The 25,539-nt window shown below is 37.0% G+C and overlaps 1 long non-coding RNA gene across 1 annotated transcript in view; it reads left to right on the top strand.

Annotated features, from left to right (window-relative positions):
* Nucleotides 1–4,924: 4,924 nt before the first annotated feature.
* Nucleotides 4,925–25,539, top strand: part of LOC116526333 — a 69,712-nt gene continuing 49,097 nt past the window's right edge. The window contains exon 1 of the long non-coding RNA XR_004258100.1: nucleotides 4,925–4,980. This is a non-coding gene — a long non-coding RNA (uncharacterized LOC116526333). The remainder of the gene's footprint in view (nucleotides 4,981–25,539) is intronic.

The raw sequence follows: 25,539 nt of genomic DNA, 5'->3' as shown, positions 1-25,539 counted from the left end.
TCTGTATCAGCCTAGCAGGTAAAATTATGACTCTTCAGTAATTTAGGTTTAAGAAATTTACTATATAAAGTAATTCATTTATAAGATGTGGAATTTTCTCAATTCTCTTTCTGGAAGTGCTCATTCTATTGTTATTTTAAGTAAACTAGAACAGATTTAAAATGTATTTGAAGAATGAGGTGTGCAAATATGAAGTGTAAACATAAATGTCTTTTAACACTTTATATTAAAGTCAATGGAGGGAAACTTGCTACTTGGAATAAAAAGATAAATACATCAATTAAACATAGGAAAGATACCAGTAACACAAGGAGAATGCAATAAAGATAGTAAAGGAGACTCAAAGAAAACAAGGGCATTTTACCAATACCACAGTGAGAAAAGAAATATCAGAGAGAAAATAGGTCCACTAATAAATGAAGAGCATGAAATTAATGATGAGTCTAAAATGGTAGAGATAATGAACTCATTTGTAAAATTGGTCCTTAACAAGAAAAATGAAGATAGGAAGTTTCAACAATTAAGTAGTAATGAAAATCTTGCAAAAATAGCTGTTGACAAACAGGAAACAGACGGCCAATTCTATTTTGGGCTGGATCAAAAGAATTATTCCATGGCAATGAAGGAATTTATTATGTCCATGATAATGTACCTAAAATCTTATGCTAAGTTTGTGGCAATTGTGATCAGCTTTATTCTCACATTTACAACTAAGTGGAGAGGAAGAACTTATGGAGGTATCATTTGTCAGGTTTATGCATGTGCAGAAAGTGGTAGATATGCCTAAATGGGTAGAAGAGAAAAGGTTCCTGTGTTGGTTCTACCCTCCAAGCAGTATTGGTGAGCATACTGCTGTGCTGTTAGTAGCTTTCAAATGTGCATTGATTTTATTTGAATTAAAAAGTTGTAAGTCAAAATTTTGATTGACAATCTTAGAAAAAAGCAACAGAAAGCAAAGTAGGATGACATCATGATAGATTATATCAGCTGCCCTATGAATACCTCTTCCTACTTGATTATAGAAGTTATATGACTATGAAACATACTTAGAAATACAAATAGTCCTTTATTATGGTTCCACATGAGTTTCTAACTTTACAGTGGTGCAAAGTGGTACACATTCTGTGGAAATTATAGTTCAAATTTAAAATGTGATCTTTCCCTGGGATTAGTGATATGCAGTATGATATTGCTCACTAGTCAACCACACAATTATGAGGGTGAACAATCAGTGCTTTATGCTACATTGTGGTGCCAGGTGATTTTGCCCAACTGTAGGCTAATATAAGTGTTCTAAGCATGTTTGAAGTAAGCTGAACTTTGATGTCAGTAGGTTAGGTGTGTTAAGTGCATTTTTGACTTAAAATATTTTCGACTTAACAATGGGTTTATCAGAATGTAACCCCATCATAAGTTGAGGAGCACCTCCACTTAATATCCTTGCATTATCAAAGCTTCATTGCTTTTTCCTGATCTACCCAAGATAAATCACACATTAGCAATGCTTTAAAAAAAGATTATGCCTCTATGGTTCTATTTCTCAAACCTCAATACCATGCATGAGACTAGGGCCTCCCTAGTAAAGAGCAACAGAGAAAGTATAGATACTGGCAGAGCCTCCTGGCAATGTGTAGAATGCCATGGCCCAACTCAATAGTCTTTCTCCTCCCTCTCACCTGAAATTCTTGGACTGTGTCTTTTTTTTAAAAGAAGTATACATATCAGATGACAATGTCAACAGGAACAGAATGTATGCGATACAGAAATTAAGCATGTTGGCCATTTTTTCTTTTCTCTCTGTTGTCCAGGCTGGAGGGCAGAGGTGCAATGACAGCTCACTGCAGCTTTGATCTCCTAGGCTGTAACAATTCTTCCACCTCAACCTTCTGAGTAGCTGAGACCACAGGCACACCACCACACCTGGCTAATTGTTTGTTTGTTTGTTTGTAAAGAAGGAATCTCACTACAGTGCCCAGGCTGGTATTGACCTGCTGGTCTCAAGTGATTCACCCATCTTGCCTTCTCAAAGGGCTGGGATTACAGTCATGAGCCACTGCATATTAAACAAGTATTTATTAAGAATGTGCTATATGCCATGTGTATTAGTCTGTTCTCCAGCTGCTAATAGAGACATACCCAAGACTAGAGAAAAAAAAAACGTTCAACTGGACTTACAGTTCCACATGGCTGGACAGGTCTCAGAATCATGGTGGGAGCCAAAAGGCACTTCTTATATGGCAGCAGCAAGAGAAAATGAGGAAAAAGCAAAAGCAGAACCCCTGATACACCCATCAGATCTCATGAGACTTAGTAACTATCCTGAGAATAGCACAGAAAGGCTAGCCCCTATGATTTAATTACCACCTCCTAGGTCCCTCCCACAACATGTGGGAATTCTGGGAGATACAATTCCAGTTGAGTTTTGGGTGGGGACACAGCCAAAATATATCACCAAGGAAGATCTGAAAAGGGATGGCTGAGATTTGAGCTAGGATGTCATCGAAATGAAGAAGTAAGTCTTTCTAAGATCTGAGGAAAAGCCATCCATGCAGAGGAAACAGCAAGTGGGGACAACAATGACCTTAAGGCAGGAATGAACTTGAATCTGAGACTCTAAGGAAGAACAATTTGGTTATATCACGCTAAGTGCAAGGGGAGAATGCCCCAAGATGACAAAGGAAAGGTAGGCAGGGATTATCAGGCAGGATTTTGTAAACCGTAACTAGTTTGTATCATAGGCTGAGTGCAATAGAAACCATTGGACTATTTTAAAGTAAATCACAATGCTGTTATTTTGAAAATTAGTCTCATTTTAATAAACAAGGCTGCCTTCTAATTCAAGGACAGGAAATAAATGTTTTAAATTTAAAAATATACTAAAGAAATAAAAACTTTATATGCAAAATAAGGAATTACTGCATGTTGGAGAAACTCTTCTAAACACGTGGTATCTGAAAAGTTGGTAGAAGATTTTAGAAGGGGTCTTGGGTTTAGGACTAAATCTACAAAAATGCCTCAGCTACCCTGGGTGGTAAGTGAGTAGCCACACGTAGGTAAAGAAGTAGACAAGTTTCAAGAGAAAAAAAGATTAGGGACTATTGTACTAAAAACAACAGTAGCCCTCCGTTTAGGAAGAACTGATTAAGTTCTTTCTCTATTTGCCATTTTCAATGCCAGAATTCCTCCTTGTAAAAAAGCACAACAGAAAAATACCTTTTTGACTATTCCAAATAATTCTCAGGCAGGGTAATATCCACATGTAATTTGAGAAGAACCAATGTTCTGGAAAATAAAATGTGGCCTGGAGCAGCAAAGTGAAAAAAGAATTTTGTCTCTTGTTGAGGGTGAATTTGATCACAGATTCACCAGTGGCAAGCCCTTTTTTGGACCATCCTACAGAAGATCCTGTGGAGTCACAAGGAGTAAAACACCGTTTGACAGAAGATATACTAGCATACTGAGAATACAACTGGCTGGGATGCCAAAAGAGTGCATATATAAAATATACTAATGAGATAAGTTAAAAAAGAATCAGAAACAGAAGAACCAGGCTATTAACAACTAGAAAACTACAGAGACACTTAGATAAGTAGAGAAAACAAGGAGGTGTTAAAAGAGAGGGAAAAAACAGAAAAAGAAAAATGTATACAGTTTTGATGACAGAAGATAAAACACACCCTTTCCGTGTCTGTGTGCTTGAACTCTGCTTTAGAAGAAACATATTCCAAGTATAATGCATGCTTCTGCAGACTGAGTTAAAAGGCTGTTGCCACAGGTATTCAGAAGTGTCTGACTATGAAACTACAACACCCTGAAAGGAAGGGAGTATTTAGTGCTCACAAAGATTTTGCTTTTTCAAGAAACAGTAATCAGTCTGTGTATGTAATTTGGAGAGTAATGTAAATTCAGATAGGGCTTGTTTATAATTGGGTACTAATGTGGGAGTATTGTGCTAATGAAAGAGTCAAGAGGGAGCCAGAGGCTGCTTTAATGGATGGTTTGTAATAACATTAATAGTAATTGTAAGACACAGCAAATTTGCCTAACATGTAAGCCATTGGCTGGTTTCTAAAGGCTTATTTTTCTACAGCATCTTTTAAATCATGGTACACTGCTGGTGAATTGGCCCAGGTTTAGTAGGGGGATGGATTCATGAGGTAGCTATTTCTTTCTGCGAGTGGAATGTCTCAAGAAACAGGTGCCCTAGGTGATGCCAAATATCACTACACAGAGCAGTAACAGCAGAGGGTAATTGCCTGTGTAAATGAGAGGCAGTGGAGAGATGGCAACCCTGGGGCTGCATTACTAAGGCAGCTTTTATGCACATAAGGGTCACTGTTTCTTGCTCTCTACCTTGCCCTTGGCCAGAAGCTTGGAGCCCTGATCTTGGGGAAAAAAAAAAAATGGAATGACAGTTGGAATTCAGTAAAGGTAGGTGATGCAGTGTTATAGAAAAAGCACAGAATTGGAGTTATAAATACTTGTGCTGGAATTCTAGCTCTGCTATGGACTAGTTCTTGCCTGTGCAAATAAAACACTCTGAGCTTCAGCAATACTACAGGGATAAAAATACACATCTCCTACTATTATAAAGTTTAAATATATTAATATGTAAAGCACTCAGCTTCAGTTCCTAGCTCATAAGATCAAACTATTATTTTTATTATCAACACTTCAGAAGGTTTTAGATGTTTCACTCTAAAATCTAGAAAGTATACTTACCAATATATATGAATCTAAAAAACAAAGTTGAGCAAAAAGAGCAAGCTATATGACTGTAATAAAAAGCATGATAAAATGTTTATAGAGACTGGAAAAAAAAGTAAAACCCGAAATACTAGCATGTATTTTTTTTAGAGACTAGAGAAATAAATGGGGATGATAAATCCCAAATTCAGGACAGTGTTTCCTTCCACAGGAAGATGAAAGAAAGAAGGCGAGAGGCTATATAAAGTTCATCAGAGAAGTACATGTGATGGGGTGAGGCTTCCATGGTCTATGAAATGTGTCATTTCTTGAGTTGAGTTGTGAGTATACTTATCTCTCTTCACAGGCCAGGTAAATTTTAAATTAATTTATTAAATTTTTTACTTCCATTTCCTCCATGTTGTACAAAACAGAAAAATTAACAGAGCACTAATATACAGTTTGCTAATATTTAGTAATTTATAGATACTTGTGTGTACATTATCTCGTGGGACCTACAAGCATCAACACATTTAGGCTGGGTAGTATAGTAGGAAAAAAAACTCAACACAGCTTTAGGTTTTTTCTAAAAGCTTGGGCTTGGTGACTGAAGCCATGTCATCAGTCAGTGTCCTTGTTCTTAATGATTTTTGCTTCTTAATCTTTAAAACAATAATAATGCTTACTTCATAGGGAAATGGTGATGGTTGCATAAAATAGCCCATTCATCAGCATATAGAAGGCTCTTAACTAGTATAAGTTCATCTCATACCTAGCTTGCAGGATCCCATGAAGACACTATGCTATGCTGCAGTTGTCTTTATGGGTAAATGAATTTTGGAGTATTTTCACATGACAAGAGGCTGCAAAATATAGTCTTTTTAAAAATCATTAGAGCACAGGTCCTGTGGCACTAAAAAAATCTAGAGAGGGAAAAGGAAGTGGAGATTCAAGGATGGCCTAGAGTATCATTACTAACATCATTTAGAAAGACTTAAACTATTATTTTGCTTATGTGACATTCATGTTCTATTACCAACAGAGTCAGGAATAGAGAAGTATTAAACGTAGTTAAATTAACAGGTAAAATAAAAATCACGCGAGAAAATATGGTAGCAACTCTAATTCTGAAACACAGGATTCATTTCCTTTACTCTGAGAAACCTTCCTAACTCAACAGGATGCTAGCGCCAGAGAACCTAACATAATAGACATAAATTTTCTTTCACTTGAGCCATTTCCCCATATCTTTCTCTTTCTCTCCCTTTCTCTCTCATTCCAAGAGCTTAAGAACTTAGCTGCTTTTAATCCTGGACAAAGAAACACATTGGATAAGAAATCATTTGAACCTGAAATACTATAACAATTGTTAGACAATCTCTATGCTAATTAAAGTATAACCTACAAAAAAAGGCAAAAGAAAAGTAAAGGTAAAACCATGAGTCAGAATCTGGTTCATAAAACAGGTGACCTTTAGCTATGCCTCATTGGCATTTTCTCCTCACACAATATGACCACTTATATAAGACACCATGAAATTACATACTTGTTATAGTTAGTTTTGCTCTTTGCAAATGGAACTGCTCAAACTAGAAATTAGGATAATGTTTTGTATCTAAGTGCATGCTTTTTAAAAGAACCTGAAAGTATGTTAAAATTTTACTGCTGAAATATGACAATGAGAATAGAGAATTTAAACATACATACGCGTGCGCACATATACAAACATACGTATCTTTTCCTTTAAGCTTCTTTTATGGAAAGTGAAAAGAAACTGGTATGTTGACTTTTTGCCCTCCTAATTGGAGTGATGCTGCAGACACCCCACCAAAGGTCACCTTCATTCTATGTTTTCATCTGTGAGGCTTCAATGTTTGTAAAAGGTAGAGTGAAAGATAATAACAGTGCATTTTCTTTTTAACTAGTCTTTTAATTGAATATATTTTTTCTAAAAATGTTTCCGGGTTCTCCAAATCTCCATATCATTAGAATGACACTGTATGTTCTTCCAACAATCCATGTTTTGACTTCTGGTTTCCAGTCTGGTTTATAAGAAGATTAGAAGTTTCCACTCCAGTTTAACAAGAAAAAAAAAATGAAAAAAAAATATAACATTTCTTCTTGGATGTATCAAAGAAATGAGATTACTGAACAAACTGTTGGCCCCAAAATTGGAGAGCAGCAGTCAGATTCAGAGAATCATAACCTCCCAGAACAGAGAGTTATGAGCAGAAACCTCAGCAGGAGCCAATCCTAGAGTGGGAAAACCTGAACTCTAATTTACAAATTGGTGGAAGCTCAGAGAGGACACATCTGAAAGTTAAAAATTTCAGGGGTTCCCAGTCACCAGGGAGCTCCCACATTTTTATGAGCATCACCTCCAGGAGTTCTACCAGGTTCTGACAGAGAGTATCAAAAAATCCTCTCTTGCTTCCAGGAGAAGGAAGGGAAAATGAACCATTTAAAAATATGTATAGAGTATTTTGTTCTTAACAGGGCTTACCCTCAGGAGAAACTATTTTACCAAGCCTAACCTAACTAGGGGAAGGGAAATAGCCAACTGTATCCTCCTCTATCCATCCTATCGCACATGCTGCAGGGAAAAACTGAGAAGCATTGATAAAGTTCATCATTCAGGAGCACAAATTAACCAACAGATGGAAACCTAATCATAGATTTATAGAATATTTCCCTTCCTCTTACATTGCTAAAAGCCTGATTACCACAGTTTCTTTTACCCAGCACATTATATCACCTTTCAACAGTTTTAAGTGATTGAACAAACATCAGAACCAAAGTCAGATATGGCAGTAAATGTTGGAATTATCAGACCAGGAATTAAAACAAATTATGATTACCATGCTGAGGGCTTTAATGGAAAAAGTGGGCAATATGCAAAACAGATGGATAACTTCAGCAGAGATGGAAAATCTAAGAAATATGTTTTTAAATGATCAAAAAGACATTGAACAGAATTAAGCCATTATAACAGAAATGAAGAATACATTTGATGGACTCATTACTAAAATGGACACAGCTGAGGAAAGACTCTCTGAGCCTCAGGATATAATCACAGAAACTTCTGAAACTGAAAAGCAGAGAGAACACACACTGAAAAAAAAATAAAATTAAAAAAAAAAAGACCATAATACAATATCCAAGAAATGAGGACAGCTACAAAAGGTATAATATACACATAATAGAAATACTAGAAGAAAGAGAAAGGGCCAAAAGCAGTATTTGAAACAGTAACAACTGAAGATATCCCTGAAATCAATGTCGGACACCAAAGCACAGGTCCAGAAAGCTCAGAGAACACCAAGCAGAATAAATGCCCCAAACAACACCCATGCCTAGGACTATCATATTCAAATTTCAGAAAAAAAAATTATGTGTATATATATACACACTAGAAGAATCCAGAGGGAAAAAATACCCTACCTAAAAAGAGAAAAATCAGGATTAAAGCCAACTTCTCTGAGGCAAAAGGAGTGATGTGAAATATTTGAAATGTTGAGAGAAAAAAACAAACAAAAAAACACCAAACTAAAATTCTGCACTCAGCAAAATTATCCTTTAAAATTGAAGGAGAAATTAAGACTTTTTCAGACAAAAATTAAGGCAATTTGTTACCAATAGACATACTTTGTAAGAAATGTTAAAGTTTTTCAGAGATACGGAAATTAATAAGCCAAAATCAGATCTACATAAATAAATGAAAATCATTGAATAATGAATAAAAGATAAAAACTTTATTTTTATTTGATCTAACAGATAAATTCAAAATAGCAACAATGTATATATATATGTGTATATATGTATCAATGTATAAATATATATGAGGGGTTTTTCCAAAGATTTCATCAAAAATGTTTATCAAAATAAATTTCAAAATTGTTTGCACTAAAATAAACTCATTTTAACTTGCTATAGTATGACTGAACAGGATCTACTTAAAGGCACTGAGAAAAAAAATACATAATTTGATAAACTGAAGCAAGAACAAATATCAAATTTATGGTGAAGCTTGGGTGAAATAAATGGTGAAATCACTGATCCTTTATGAAAAGCTTATGAGACCAGTGCCCCAAATAAATCAGCAGTTTACAAATGGATAATGCATTTTAAGAAGGAACAGCAACTTGGAAGATGAAGCTTGCAGCAGCAAATCATCCCAATTTTCCAGGAAAAAAAATAATCTTTTTCATGCTATCATTGAAGAGAATAGATGATTAGCAGCAGAAACAAGAGCCAACACTACAAATATCTTGATTGGTTCAACTCTAAAAAATTAAATTTGAGCAAACTTTCCACTCAATCAATCCCAAAACTGCTGTGCCCATATCTGCTGTAGAAAAGAGTAGAGCTTTCAATGAAAATTTTTAACAAGTGGGATCAAGATCCTGAAACATTTCTGCAAAGAATCACAACAGTAGATAAAATATGGGTTTTCCAGTACAATCCTGATGACAAACACAATCAAAGTAAGGGCTACCAAGAGGTAAAAGTGGTTCAGTCAAAGCAAAAGAAAACCAGTCAAGAGCAAAGGTCATGACAATAAATTTTAGGGATGTTCAGGACATTTTGTTTGTTGACCTTCTGGAGGGCCCAAAAATCGTAACACCTACTTATTATGAGAGTATTCTGAGAAAGTTAGTAAAAGCTTTGGCATACAAATGCCCAAAAAATTTTGCCAGACAGGTTTTCTCCACCATGACAATGCTATTGGTCATTCCTCTCATCAGATGAGGACCTTTTGTGAGTTTCTGTGGAAATTCATCAGGCAATCACCATACATTTCAGACTTGGCTCCTTCTGACTTTTTGTTCTCTAATCTTAAAAAAATCTTTAAAGGACACTCATTTTTTTCTTCAGTTAACAAGGTACAAAAAGGATTGCATTGATCTGGTTAAATTGCCAGGATGCTCAGTTCTTTCAGGATGAACTGAATGGCCGGTATCAGTTATGAAAGTGTCTTCAGCTTAATGGAGTTTTTGTTGAGAAATAACATTTTTTAATCTTTTAGTTCCATTTTCCACAAAGTTTTTGGAGTCCCCATGTGTGTGTGTTTGTATGATTGTGTACAAGTGAAATGAATGACAGCAATATACAAATAACAAGAAGGATAAATTAAATTTTTTTATTACAAGGTACTTGCACTAATTGTGAAGTGAGACAGTGTTAGTTGAAAATAAACTGGAATTACCTGTAAATGTATTTTGCAAACTCTAGGTAAATCACTAAAAATATTTAAAAAGTATAATTGATACATTAAGAGGGTAAATGGAATAATGTATAATGCTCAAGCTACAAAAGGCAGAAAAAGTATAAGAATAGTAACAAAGAAGGGCAACAAATAGAGTAACAAATATTATATATATTAATTCAATGGTATCAAAATAATTTTAAACATTAATGGTGATAACAGGAGATGGCCATTTAGGAACAGCTCAGGATTGCAGCTCCCAGTGAAAGCACAGAGGGTGAGTGGACGCCGCGTTTTTATTGCCCACAGACTAGGAAATTCCCGGGCGGAGGAGCTACACGGTCGCCAGCGCGGCTGTTTCGGCCAGCGCGGCTGTGCCGGCCAGCGCCGCTGCTTTGCCCCGTGCGGCTGCTTTGTCGGCGCCCCGGAGCCCCGGTTCTCCGTACAAAATACACTGGTCTGGGGGCCCTTTTGGTTGGCGATTGGAGCCATGGGAAGTCACCCATACGCCGGTTCAAAAAGGGGACTGAGCAGAGAACCAGGACAGTAGATTCCAGGGCAAAAAAAAAAAAAAGCGCCACAAACCTCAGTGCCCCTGTTTAAGCCAGCGCAGTGAGTGGCCGCAGGGGAAAACAAACAGACCCCGGCGCCTCTCCAACAGGCGACTGGAACACCAACTTAAAAAAGGCTCTGAGGCAGGGAGCCAGGCGATCAGGCTCGGCTGGTCCCACCCCCACAAAAGAACAGCAACCAGAAACTCTGGATTGAGAGTTTCACAGTAAGCACAGCTGAACCCGGGACGGTACAGCTCTGTGGGGGAGGGGCGTCCGCCATTACCTAGGCAGCCCGCCGTTGCCAAGGCAACCCGCCATTGCTGAGGCAGCCTGCCATTGCCAAGGCAACCTGCCACAGCAGAGACTCCGCCCCAACAGAGGCGGGCCACCATCACCAAAGCAGTTCTAACTACACCCATATAAACAGGACTGCAGGGAATTTCACTCGGCAGCGGGGCTGAGCCCACAGCAGCTCAGCAAAGCTGCTATAGGCCGACAGTAACTAGGCTGCCTCCTTGCTGGGCTGGGCAGGTCTGAAGGAAAAAAAAAAAAAAAAAAAAGAAGGCGGCAGCATAACGGAAACTCATAAATAAAGCCCTAAATCCCTGCGACAGAGCACCTGGGAACAAAAAGCAGTTTATGAGTTCTGCTGCAGCAGACCTAAAAGTACCTGCCCAGCAGCTCTGAATGAACAACAACAGAGCTCGCAGCTCACCATTTGAGCTCCTATAAAGAAGAGACCGTCTTCTCAAGCAGCTCCCTGACCCCTATATATCCAAAAAGACACCTCATAAAAGAGAGATCAGATTGACACTAGGCGGGTATCCTTCTGGGACAAAGATAGCAGAAGAAGAAAACTGGTAACAACCCTTACTGTTCAGCAGCTGCTGCAGGTGAACCCCAGGCAAGCAGGGCCTGGAGTGAACCTCAGCAGACCTACAGCAGAGGGGCCAGACTATAAGAAGGAAAACCAAGAAACAGAAATAACCTCATCATCAACAAACAGAACGTCAATCTGAAAGATTTGAGACCCAATCTGAAAGCCAGCAACTACAAAGTCGACAGGTGGATAAATCCTTAAAGATGGGAAGAAACCAGCGCAAAAAGGATGAAAACACCCGAAACCAGAACACCTCTCCTCCTAAAAGGGATCACAACTCCTCACCAGCAAGGGAACAAGGTTGGATGAAGAACGAGTGTGATGAAATGACAGAATCAGACTTCAGAAGGTGGGTAGTAAGAAACTTCTGTGAACTTAAAGAACATGTTCTAACCAAATGCAAAGAAACTAAGAACCTTGAAAAAAGATTGGACGAAATGCTAACAAGAATGGACAAAATAGAAAGGAATATAAGTGAATTGATGGAGCTGAAAAACGCAACACGAGAACTTCGTGAAGCATGCACAACTATCAACAGCCGAATGGACCAAGCAGAAGAAAGGATATCAGAGGTCGAAGATCAACTCAATGAAATAAAACAGGAAGGCAAGACTGGAGAAAAAAGGGTAAAAAGGAATGAACAAAGTTTCCAAGAAATGTGGGACTATATGACAAGACCTAATCTACGTCTGATAGGCGTACCCGAATGCGACGAAGAGAATGAATCCAAGCTGGAAAATACTCTTCAGGATATTATCCAGGAAAACTTCCCCAACCTAGCAAGGCAGGCAAACACTCAAGTCCAGGAAATACAGAGAACACCACAAAGATATTCGTCAAGAAGAGCAACCCCAAGGGACATAATCGTCAGATTCACCAGGGTCAAAATGATGGAGAAAATACTAAGGGCAGCCAGAGAGAAAGGTCGGGTTACCCATAAAGGGAAGCCCATCAGACTCACAGCAGATCTCTCAGCAGAAACCCTACAAGCCAGAAGAGAATGGGGGCCAATATTCGACATCCTTAAAGAAAAGAATTTTCAACCCAGAATCTCCTATCCAGCCAAACTAAGCTTCATAAGTGAAGGAAAAATAAAATCCTTTGGGAACATGCAAGTACTCAGAGATTTCGTCACCACCAGGCCAGCTCTACAAGAGCTCCTGAAAGAGGCTCTACACATATAAAGGAACAACAAGTACCAGCTCAACTAAAGGGCAAAACAGCCAGCTAGCACCAAAATGGCAGTATCAAATTCACACATAACAATATTAACCCTAAATGTAAATGGACTAAATGCCCCAATCAAAAGATACAGACTGGCAAATTGGATAAAAAGACAAAACCCATCAGTGAGCTGTATCCAGGAAACCCATCTCACATGCAAGGATACACAAAGGCTCAAAATAAAGGGATGGAGGAAGATTTACCAAGCAAATGGAGAGCAAAAAAAAGCAGGAGTTGCAATTCTCATCTCTGATAAATTAGACTTTAAAGCAACAAAGATCATAAGAGACAAAGAGGGACATTACATAATGGTAAAAGGATCAATGCAACAAGAAGAGCTAACGATCCTAAATATATATGCACCCAATACAGGAGCACCCAGATACATAAGGCAAGTTCTTAATGACCTACAAAGAGACTTAGACTCCCACACAATAATAGTGGGAGACTTTAACACCCCATTGTCAACATTAGACAGATCAACCAGACAGAAAATTAACAAGGATATCCAGGACTTGAACTCAGACCTGGACCAAGCAAACCTAATAGACATCTACAGAACTCTCCACCCCAAATCCACAGAATACACATTCTTCTCAGCACCACATCACACCTACTCTAAAATTGACCACATACTTGGGAGTAAATCACTCCTCAGCAAATGCAAAAGAACGGAAATTGTAACAAACAGTCTCTCAGACCACAGTGCAATCAAGTTAGAATTCAGAATTCAAAAACTAACTCAGAACCGCACAGCTTCATGGAAACTGAACAACTTGCTCCTGAATGTTGACTGGATAAACAATGAAATGAAGGCAGAAATAAAGATGTTCTTCGAAACCAATGAGAATGAAGACACAACATACCAGAATCTCTGGGACACATTTAAAGCAGTCTCTAGAGGAAAATATATAGCAATAAGTGCCCACATGAGAAGCAAGGAGAGATCAAAAATTAACACCCTATCATCAGAATTGAAAGAGCTAGAGGAGCAAGATCAAAAAAACTCAAAGTCTAGCAGAAGACAAGAAATAGCTAAGATCAGAGCAGAACTGAAGGAGATAGAGACACAAAAAACCCTTCAAAAAAATCAATAAATCCAGGAGCTGGTTTTTTGAAAAGATCAATAAAATAGACACACCACTATCCAGATTAATAAAAAAGAAAAGAGAGAATAACCAAATTGATGCAATAAAAAACGATAAAGGGGATATCACCACAGATTCCACAGAAATTCAAACCATCATCAGAGATTATTACAAACAACTCTATGCACACAAACTAATAAACCTGGAAGAAATGGATAAATTCCTGGACACTTGCCTCCTGCCAAGCCTAAACCAGGAAGAAGCCGAAACCCTGAACACACCCATAACAAGGTCTGAAGTTGAGGCAGCAATTAAGAGCTTACCACCCAAAAAAAGCCCAGGTCCAGATGGGTTCACAGCTGAATTCTACCAGACATACAAAGAGGAGCTGGTACAATTTCTTCTGAAACTATTCCAAACAATACAAAAAGAGGGAATTCTTCCCAAATCATTTTATGAGACCAACATCATCCTGATTCCAAAACCCGGCAGAGACTCAACAAGAAAAGAAAACTTCAGGCCAATATCCATGATGAACATAGATGCAAAAATCTTCAATAAAATACTGACAAGCCGATTGCAACAGCACATCAAAAAGCTTATCCACCATGATCAAGTAGGCTTCATCCCAGGGATGCAAGGCTGGTTCAACATACGCAACTCTATAAACATAATTCACCACATAAACAGAACCAATGACAAAAACCACATGATTATCTCAATTGATGCAGAGAAGGCCTTTGACAAAATTCAACAGCCCTTTATGCTAAAAACACTCAATAAGCTAGGTATCGATGGAACGTATCTCAAAATAATAAAAGCTATTTATGACAAACCAACAGCCAATATCATACTGAATGGGCAAAAACTGGAAGCATTCCCCTTGAAATGTGGCACCAGACAAGGATGCCCACTCTCACCATTGCTATTCAATATAGTATTAGAAGTTCTAGCCAGAGCAATCAGGCAAGAAAAAGAAATAAAGGGCATTCAAATAGGAAAGGAGGAAGTCAAATTGTCTCTATTTGCAGACGACATGATTGTATATCTAGAAGACCCCATCGTCTCAGCCCCAAACCTCCTGAAACTGATAAGCAAGTTCAGCAAAGTCTCAGGATACAAAATCAATGTGCAAAAATCACATGCATTCCTATACACCAATAACAGACTTAAAGAGAGCCAAATCAAGAACAAACTTCCATTCACAATTGCCACAAAGAGAATAAAATACCTAGGAATACAACTAACAAGGAATGTAAAGGACCTTTTCAAGGAGAACTACAAGCCACTGCTCAATGAAATAAGAGAGGACACAAACAGATGGAGAAACATTCCATGTTCATGGTTAGGAAGAATCAATATTGTGAAAATGGCCATACTGCCCAAAGTAATTTACAGATTCAATGCTATCCCCATCAAGCTACCAATGACCTTCTTTGCAGAACTGGAAAAAACCACCTTAAACTTCATATGGAACCAAAAGAGAGCCCGCATAGCCAAGTCAATTCTAAGCAAAAAGAACAAAGCGGGGGGCATCACACTACCAGACTTCAAACTATACTACAAGGCTACAGTAATCAAAACAGCATGGTACTGGTACCAAAACAGAGACATAGACCAATGGAACAGAACAGAGGTCTCGGAGGCAACACAACAAATCTACAACCATCTGACCTTTGACAAACCAGACAAAAACAAGCAATGGGGAAAGGATTCCCTGTTCAATAAATGGTGTTGGGAAAGCTGGCTAGCCATTTGCAGAAAGCAGAAACTGGACCCTTTCCTGACACCTTACACTAAAATTAACTCCAGACGGATTAAAGACTTAAACATAAGACCTAACACCATAAAAACCCTAGAAGAAAAGCTAGGCAACACCATTCAGGATGTAGGTGTAGGCAAGGACTTCATGACCAAAACACCAAAAGCATTGACAACAAAAGCCAAAATAGACAAATGGGACCTAATCAAACTCCACAGCTTCTGCACAGCAAACGAAACAATCATTAGAGTGAATCGGCAACCAACAGATTGGGAAAAAATTTTTGCAGTTTATGCATCTGACAAAGGGCTGATATCCAAAATTTACAAAGAACTAAAACAGATTTACAAGAAAAAAACTAACAAGCCCATTCAAAAGTGGGCAAAGGATATGAACAGACACTTTACAAAAGAAGACATACGTGAGGCCAACAAACATATGAAAAAATGCTCATCATCACTGGTCATCAGAGAAATGCAAATCAAAACTACATTGAGATACCATCTCACGCCAGTTAGAATGGCGATCATTAAAACATCTGGAGACAACCGATGCTGGAGAGGATGTGGAGAAATAGGAACACTTTTGCACTGTTGGTGGGAGTGTAAATTAGTTCAACCATTGTGGAAGACAGTGGGCGATTCCTCAAGGACATAGAAATAGAAATTCCATTTGACCCAGCAATCCCATTACTAGGTATATATCCAAAGGATTACAAATCGTTCTACTATAAGGACACGTGTACACGAATGTTCATTGCAGCACTGTTTACAATAGCAAAGACCTGGAACCAACCCAAATGCCCAACGACGATAGACTGGATAGGGAAAATGTGGCACATATACACCATAGAATATTATGCAGCCATCAAAAATGATGAGTTTGGGTCCTTTGTAGGGACATGGATGAACCTGGAAACCATCATTCTCAGCAAGCTGACAGAAGAGCAGAAGATCAAACGCCGCATGTTCTTACTCATAGGTGGACGTTGAACAATGAGAACACATGGACACAGGGAGGGGAGCACTACACACTGGGGTCAGTTGGGGGGAAATAGGGGAGGGACGGTGAGGGGTGGGAAGCTGGGGAGAGATAGCAAGGGGAGAAATGCCAGATGTAGGTGATGGGGAGGAAGGCAGCAAATCACACTGCCACGTGTGTTCCTATGCAACAATTTTGCATGTTCTTCACATGTACCCCAAAATCTAAAATGCAATAAAATAAATAAATGGGAAAAGAAAAAAAAGAAAGGCCATAACAATTAGATAAAGAGGGTGGAACAGATTTGAAGAATATGTTCCAGAAACATATGTTCAACTTTGGTAATTAATCAGGCGAGGGAGCTGAGAAAGGAGGAAGTTCCCTAATTGAATTGGGTTTGCGCTGATCTCTCAGCTTTTTCTTATCTCTGCTTTTGGTGCCTGACACGAAAGACTCAGAGAAGGCCTAAAACTCCCAAGGAATGAGAAATATATCTTTCTAAAACAGAACACATAGGAATGTTCAAGGCAAGTGTTTGCTGAGGTACCAAGATACAATAGAGAGCATCCTTCACATACACACACATGCAAAAAAAAAAGCCAAAAATCCATCACCTCCAAGTGCTCCAAGTGGATATATTTAGTACTTTGACTGTAGGGATTGTGCCACAGGTACATACATATGTTCAAACTCATCATATGTATACACAGGTTCAAGGTATATACATATGTTCAACCTCATCAAGCCTGCACATACGTTAATTATGTGCAAGGTTTTGTTTACCAGTTATTCCTCAATAAAGTTTTTTTTAAGTGTCAAAAAAAAAAACATTAATGGTATATATATACCAATTAAAAAAGAGATTGTCAGTGTATCAGAAAACAAACTGGCCAGGCATGGTGGCTCATGCCTGTAATCCCAGCACTTTTGGAGGTTGAGGCAGGAGGATTGCCTGTACTCAGGAGTTAAAGACCAGCCTGGGCAACATAGTGAGATCTTGTCTCTATAAAAAAGAATTTAAAATTAGCCAGGCATGGTGGCACATCCCTGTAGTCTCAGTTTCTTGGAAGGCTGAGGTGGGAGGATCACTTGAACTTGGGAGACTGAGGTGGCAGTGAGCTATGAATGTGTCACTGCACTACAGCTTGGGCAACAAAGCAAGATCCTGTTTTTTTTTTTAAAAAAAGAAACTAACTTTGAATATAAAGATACATATAGATTACAAGTTAAGGGATAGACAAAGATATACCATGCTAACACTAATCAAAAGTGAAAGTAGCTGTATTAATTTCAGACAGAAGGAACTTCAGAGCAAAGAATATCATCAAGAATAAAGGGAGGCATTTAGTAATAATAAAGAGGTTAATAACTCAAGAAGACATAATCCATACATGTATGTGCTTAACAATAGGGTATCAAAATACATGCGGCAAAATAGAACTGCAAAGAAAAATGAATAAACTTACTATTATAATTGAAGATTTTAACAGACTTCTATCAGAAATGAACAGATCCAGCAGTAAGAAAATTAGTAAGGACATAGTTGAACTCAACAGTGCCATCAATCAACTGAATATACTTGACATCCACAGACTACTTCATCCAACAACAGTAAAATATACATTCTTCTCAAGCTCATATGAAACATTCATAAAGATAGATCACATTCTGGACTGTAAAATACACATGAACAAATTTAATAGAATAGAAATCATACATTTTCTGCTTTCAGACCACAATGGAATTAAACTAAACATCAATAACAGATACCTGAAAAAGCTCAAAATACTTGAGATTTAATACACATCTAAATAATATGGGTCAAAATGAAAGAAAGAAAAATATAAAATTATAAAATAAAAATAGAAATTCAATTTGTCAAGATTTGAGGGATTCAAGAAAGCAATTCTTAGAGGGAAATTTATAGCATTGAATACATTTTTAAGAAAAGAGAAAGATCTAAAAATTTATCCTTTAAGTTTCCACCTTAGGAAATTAGAAAAAAATTCAAAGCAGAAGAAATAAAAATTAGAGCAGAAATTATTGAAATTGAAAACAGAAAATCAAAAAAAAATTTTTTTAAAAAGCTAGTTCTTTGAAAAGATCAGCAAAATCAGGAAGTCTTTAGCCAAGCTAAGGGGGGAAAAAAAGAAACACAAACACCTAATATGATAAATCAAAGACTGGATTATAAATCCCCTTGATAATTAAAAAATACTAAACAGAAATAAAAAATATTATGCCTACAAATTTGATTACTTAAATGAAATGGACCAATTCTTTAAGAGATATTATCTACCAAAACTCACCCAAAAAGAAATAGATAATATGAATAGGCCTGTATCTATTTCGGAAATTGAACAAATAACTTCCCAAAACAGGAAGCACCAGGCCCAGATTAATTCATTGACAAAATTTCCCAATTATTTAAAAGAGATTATAAAAATTCTCTACAATTTCTTGCAAAAGACAGAAGAGAGGAAATACTCCCTAGCTCATTCTTTGAGGCCAGCATCACCTTAATATCTGAAACATACAAAGACATTACCAAAACACAATATGAAAAAAGTGATAAATATCGCTCATGAACATAGATGCAAAAATACTCAACAAAATATTAGCAAATCTAATCCAACCATATATAAAAAATTATATATCACAACCAATGGAGATTTATCCCAGGCATAAAAGGTTATTTAATATTCAAAAATCAATTAATATAACCCATCACATCCAAAGGTGAAAAAAAATGCATAATATCAATAGGCATAGAAAAAGTATCTAATAAAATCTAACATTCTTTATGATAAAAACTCAGCAAACTAGGAATAGAGGGGAACACTTTCCCAACTTTCGATAAAGAATCTCTGCCAAAAAAAAAAAAAAAAAAGAAATCCTAGAGCTAGCATCATACTTTATATTGAGAGACGAAAGCTTTCCCGCTAAGATTAGAAGCAAGGGAAAAATCCCTTCTCACCACATCTCTTCGATATTGTACTGGAATTCTTAGCTAATGCAGTAAGACAAGAAAGGGAAATAAAAGGTATACAGATTGGAAAAAAAAATAAAACTTTTTGTTTATAGAGGACATGATTGCCTATGCAAAAATCTGAAAAAGTCAAGAATGAAACTACTGGAACCGATAGAAATAATAGCAAACTTTGGGAGATAAGGTTAGTATATAAAAAGTCAACCACTTTCTTATATACCAGTGATGAACATGTGGAATTTTTAATTAAAAACACATTATAATTTATATTATCACCTTCCTCAAAATGAAATACTTCAGCATAAAACAAAATGTACAGATATGAGAAAAACTTCAAAACTCTGATAAAATATTTCAAATAAAAACTACATAAATGGAGAGAGAGTTCATGTATCAGAATAATCAATATTGTCAAGATGGCAGTTTTCTCCAAGTTGATTTATAAATTCAACACAATCCCAAAACACCAGCAAGTTGTTTTTTGGATATCAACAAACTTATTCTATAGATTTTTTTGGAAAGAGCCAGAATAGCCAGAATGAGATTAGAGGACTGACATCACCACATGAAAGAATAGACAAATAAATTAATGGAACAGAATAGAAGGCCCACAGACAGGTCCACACCAATTCAACTGATCTTTTACAAAGGGGGAAAAAAAATACCATGGAGCAAAGCTAATCTTTTTGATAAATGGTTCTGGAAAAATAACATCCACATGTAAAAAATTGAATTTATACACGACTTTACACCCTTCACAAAAGTATACTCAAAGGGAATCATAAACCTAACTATAAAACACAAAACTGTAAAATTCCTAAAAGATAATATGAGTAAATGAAATGACCTTGGGTATGGTGATGGCATATAACACCAGAAAAGCACAATCTATTAAAGAAATCATTGATAAGCTGAACTTTATTAAAGACTTTGCTCTGTGATAGACAACATCAAAAGAATAAGAGAAGACACGGACTAGGAGAAAATATTTACAAAAGACACATCTGCTAAAGGACAGTTGTAAAAATGTTTTTTGTGTATTTGTCCAAAATATACAAAGAATTCTTAAAAATAAAAAAACAAAATGGACAAAAGGCTTGAACAAATGCCTACACTTTGACACATGAGTTTTGTCAAAACTCAAAGAAGGTATACTACCAAGAGTGAACCCCATGTAAACTATGAACTTTGGGTGATGAAAATGGGCTAATGTGTTCAGCATTTACAATACAAGTACCACTCTGGTGTGGAATGTTGATACGGGGAGAAGTTGTCCATACATGGGGACAGGTAGCATATGGGAATTTTCTGTATTTTCCAATCAATTTTCTGTGAACCTAAAGTTGCTATAAAAATGTTATTAATAACAGTAATAAGAGTAGGAACAAATTCATGTTTTCTCCCTTACTGCTTACCTAACTATAGGTAATACTTCACAAATAAAATTAGAACAGTAATTCTATGCCAATTGATGTTTACAAGTATTTTATTTTTCTTTGAAATCTAGTATCAAAGCAAACTCCTCAGTGACCACTGAATCACTAGTCTAAGAATGCTATTTATTGTATGTGGTAGTAGAATCTAAGCACTACCATTTTTAGTAGTTCAGTAAATCAAGTATAGTCAAAGAGAATGTGACAGAAGGACAATATAATTATGAAGTGACTATCATACTTTCATACCATTGCTTCAATCTCAAGATTGCCTGGTATTTGAAATCCTTCAGCAGCAGAAAAGTTCTAGATAGCTCATTTCTTGCTATTCTTGATTCAATATTAGAGCTTCTTACATCCTATCAACTTTCAAGTAATAAGAAATATTTACACTTACAAAAGCTAAAATCATTCACCTTGCCCTAGGTTAATTTGTTAACAAAATGAACTTTAAATAAAGCCTCTATAAAGAAACTGTAAGAAATGCAAATGTTTTGGCTTAGTATGGGGAAAGCATTATCCTCTAGATCTCTGCATGAGGTTGGTTCAACCTAATATTGAGAAATATGTATTTATGTTTTCCCAATGACCTTGAAATAGTAGAAAATACTACCAGCTTGGAAACATTAACTGTTTACAACTCACCACGCTGGGAACCACAGGGATTTACAAGGTCACGATGACAGGGATGCCATGTATTTGCATCATGTTTGAAATGTTAGTGGCATATCACACACATGGCTGGCATATTCGTGTTGAAATATTCCCCTTCATTATTTCTGTCAAGCATGGGAAGTACAGGCAGTATGACTCCCTGATATAGATAGTAAAAGGGCCTTCCTTTTCTAGCCACTCTGCTCGGTGAGCATGAATTCACGCCTCTAGAATGCAGTCACTTTGAAACTTTCAGTGATTCTGTATTATAGCCTAATGTACTCATAGCTTGTCCATTTGTTAAAACCAGTGGCCATGTTTAGTAATGAACAAAAGCGTAAGTCCAATTTTCAGCCACCTATGTGGTAAGATTTAAACAGTTTATATCTTAGCTTATTATCTCCCAAATCTATTCACCCCTACATTACATTACGGTTTTATAGCCTGGCTCTGAAATTCTTCAGATTACCTTGTTTGGGTAATGTAACTTCAGAGAGCCCTCAGAAGACAGCGTACAGGTCAGGTAGATTACCAGCTGGAGAGAAAAAGAACATCCTAGGGGATAAAGTGTGCTTCTGGGAGGCTGTACCAATAGGGATATCTCCATGATAACAAGCCTGAATGTTCTAGGCTGAGTAAAGCAAAGTGAAGCCGCTAAAAGGGAGTAAAGAAATGATCAAAATGCATTTTACTTCTTTTATAATCATATTGGTTTTTCCAAGGGGCCATTTTGTATACTGCCATTTCAAGAATTCTGCTGGTTATTGATTTTTAAAGCACTAAGTCTTGAACTTCTGAAACAGAAGGAGAAAACTGTTATCTTCTCTCACAGCAGTGGTAATTCATGGAAGTTCTTAAAAAGACAGTGAGAAGATAAGTGTTTATAAATGCTGTACTTAGCTGCCACTTTTCCTAATGAAAACACTTTCAGAGGCTCCCTGTTTCTATGACAATCAGTCTGAATTCCTTTCTGGGCTTTCGGACATTCATAATCTGGTTCCCAATAGATTTTCCCCATCCCAAGTCTTTCCCCCACTTGTACCCACACAATTATGCTAAATGTCTGCTACTTTCAAAATACCGTTATGTTACCATTTATCCTCCAATTTTCAGAACTAGCTTAAGACACATCCATAAAGCTTCCCATATTTATAAAATTTTCCACAAATTTATCTAGCATTTAATCTGATCAAATAATCTAGTCTAAAATTATAGTGGCTAACAATATAGGCTCTACAAATATGGAAAAATGCTACAACTGGTGAATCTAAATGATGTTATATTGGTGTTTATTGTGTCATTCTTAGCAGTTTTCTGTAGAGTTTAATTTTTTCAAAAACTTGGGAAGGAAACTTAAGTCAGACAGCCTATTTTCAAATGCTAGTGCTGAAATCCACCCTGATGTTTCCTTGAGTGAGATCTCTGACTCAGTTCTTCTGTAAAATGATAATTATGGTGCCTATACCAAGAAGTTGTTGTGATAATCAAATGAGATAAGGGCTATTAAAACTTTAGTACAATATCTGAAAAATAAGTTAGTAGCTATAATTGTCACTGTAATATAACAGTGATTAATAATTCATTCTCTGCAGGCACATGACTGTATTTTGGTGTCTCGACTCTACCACTCTTTAGCTATGTGACTGCATAAATGCTAAACTACTCTGAGCCTTGGTTCCTCTTTTTCTAAATTGTTAATACTTTGTATGGGGGGGGGGGAAAAGTTAACATTTAGAGGATTTAGCACAGTATCTATAATATGAGCGATAAAAATTTATCTCTATTAATCCTATAATAGTTCTTAAGAGTAGTATTTAAAACATTTTTATCATAACAAACTCTAAATTCCTTTACTGAAGCATGATTGACATACAAAAAGCTGTATATATTTGATACATACAACTTGATGAACAAATTAAATTTCTTAAAGATCTATGTATTTAAATATGACATATCATTAAGTAAAAGGCAGAGCATTTAACAGTTATTTGGTATGTATTACTTGCCTCACAACCTGACTGAACTCATTTCTCCTACCTTAAACAATAAAGCTAGAAAGCATCAAATTTTCACATTGTAGGAAGTCAAAGCTAGGTGAAGGTGAGAAACCTCTTTTTTTAATTGGCATAATGAGTAACTTGCTCATAGATTATGTTCTTAAGTATTTATTGCAGTGAATTGAACAATTTAAAAAGAAATGTATTAACATTCTTTTAAATGGTGGAGAGAGGATCAGAATAATACCCAGTCTGTGGTCAGGAAGATAACGATATCCATGTAGCAGGAATAGCAAGTAGTTTTATTCTATGTGCCAACCATGATGGGAGGCTGTTGCCTGCTTTTAGTGCTGAGGGAGATTTGGGACTCATTAAGAAATGAGTTCTCATACTCATGAGTATTAATTAAGATAATGTTATCTGCTAGAACAGATAAACTTCGAACTTTCAGTGGCTTAACACAATTGAAGATTATTTATTGCCATTACAATGTCCTAAAATGGTTGTTCCTGATGGGGGGAGGAGCATAGGCCACTCACTGCTCCACGAAGTCACCAAAGGATGCGGACAGAATGAAGGTTTATCCATCCTCAATATGTATCTTTTGTGCTTTCAGTGTAAGAATTATAAATTAGGAAACTCTGGAGTGTCTAAAAGCACTATGACCTCTGAGGTTTATTTCATTTGTATTTATTTTTGAGAGGGAATCTCACTCTGTTCACCCAGGCTGGAGTGCAGTGGCAAAATTTCAGCTAACTGCAACCTCTGCTTCCTGGTTTCAAGCAATTCTCTTGCCTCAGCCTCCAGAGCAGCTGGATTTACAGACACGCACTACCACGCTTGGCTAATTTTTGTATTTTCAGTAGAGACAGGGTTTCACCATGTTGGGCAGGCTGGTCTCCAGCTCCTGACCTCAAGCGATCTGCCCACCTTGGCCTCCCAAAATACTGGGCAGGCATGAGCCATCATGCCCAGTCTCTTTATTGTTAGAGATGAGGTCTCCTTCTGTCTACCAGGCTGGAGTGCAGTGGCTCAATCATAGCTCATTGCAGTGTTGAACTCCCTGGCTCAAGTAATTCTCCTGCCTCAGCCTCCTGCGGAGCTGTGACTACAGATATGCACTAGCATGCCTGGCCGGTCTCTGACTGAAGTAGATACACTTTGAGAAGATTAGTGACAAAGGAGCGTCTTTTGCTTAGAGTATCTTTGGGTCTGTAAAGTTGAAAACTAGAAAGGAATATGAATACAAATGGCAAAAAAAAAAAAAGAAAAGTAATACTTCTAAGCCTTAGTTTTAGGCCCAAAAAACATTTTAAAACTATTAAGGTCATATTTCCTTCTAAATTATGAAGCTCAATGGAAAGTAAAAAGTATAAAGGTGGTACTGGTATAGAACTTCACTGTTTGTTGTTTCTCTTAGGTAACTTTATTGTAGTGGCCAGTGCAGAAGATTCTATGCCCTGAGTGGAAGGCTCATAAATCAGCTTTAAATAAAGTCTCACTTTGTTTGTATAGTTGATAAATAAATTACCTAGTTTTAGTTCTTACAACATAACACTGGACAACTTCTAGTCCCTCTGGAAAATCCATATAGCATCATAAAAGCTTACTGTTAAGAGAACCATTTTCATCCTTTTCAGGCCAATGAAACAGACCTTTCCTGTACTTGGAAACGCTGGGAAAGTAGCTCTCATGCTTCTGTCTACCCAGCTCACTTGCTCCTCCTAAAGGAAAAGACATTGCTTGTCTGACAAATGAGATTAGGAACGTGCAGAAACATAGCTAGCCTTAAGTTTGGGCCTCTTGTTCAGGCTTGGGCCTCTTGTTTAGAATAATCCAATCCATTCTTAGAGTTTCCAACCTTGAGGGACAAATAGGGTATAGGTAGTATGGCCTGTGGTTCTCACTGTGACTTGTAAGTAATTTAATTTTGAGTAAAATGTGCTATAGGGAAGCCCTATTAGTCTTTCTTTTTTTTTTTTTTTTTTTTTTTTAAAACAGAGTCTATCACCCAGGCTGGAGTGCAGTGGCATAATCTCAGTTCACTGCAACCTCTGCCACCCATATTTAAGCTATTCTACTGCT

Source organism: Sapajus apella, unplaced genomic scaffold, assembly GCF_009761245.1.
Source record: "Sapajus apella isolate SASKATOON/1434 unplaced genomic scaffold, GSC_monkey_1.0 scaffold50, whole genome shotgun sequence".
NCBI lineage: Eukaryota > Metazoa > Chordata > Mammalia > Primates > Cebidae > Sapajus > Sapajus apella.
Note: the sequence above shows the minus strand (reverse complement) of the source record. Positions and strands in the feature narration are given on the sequence as shown.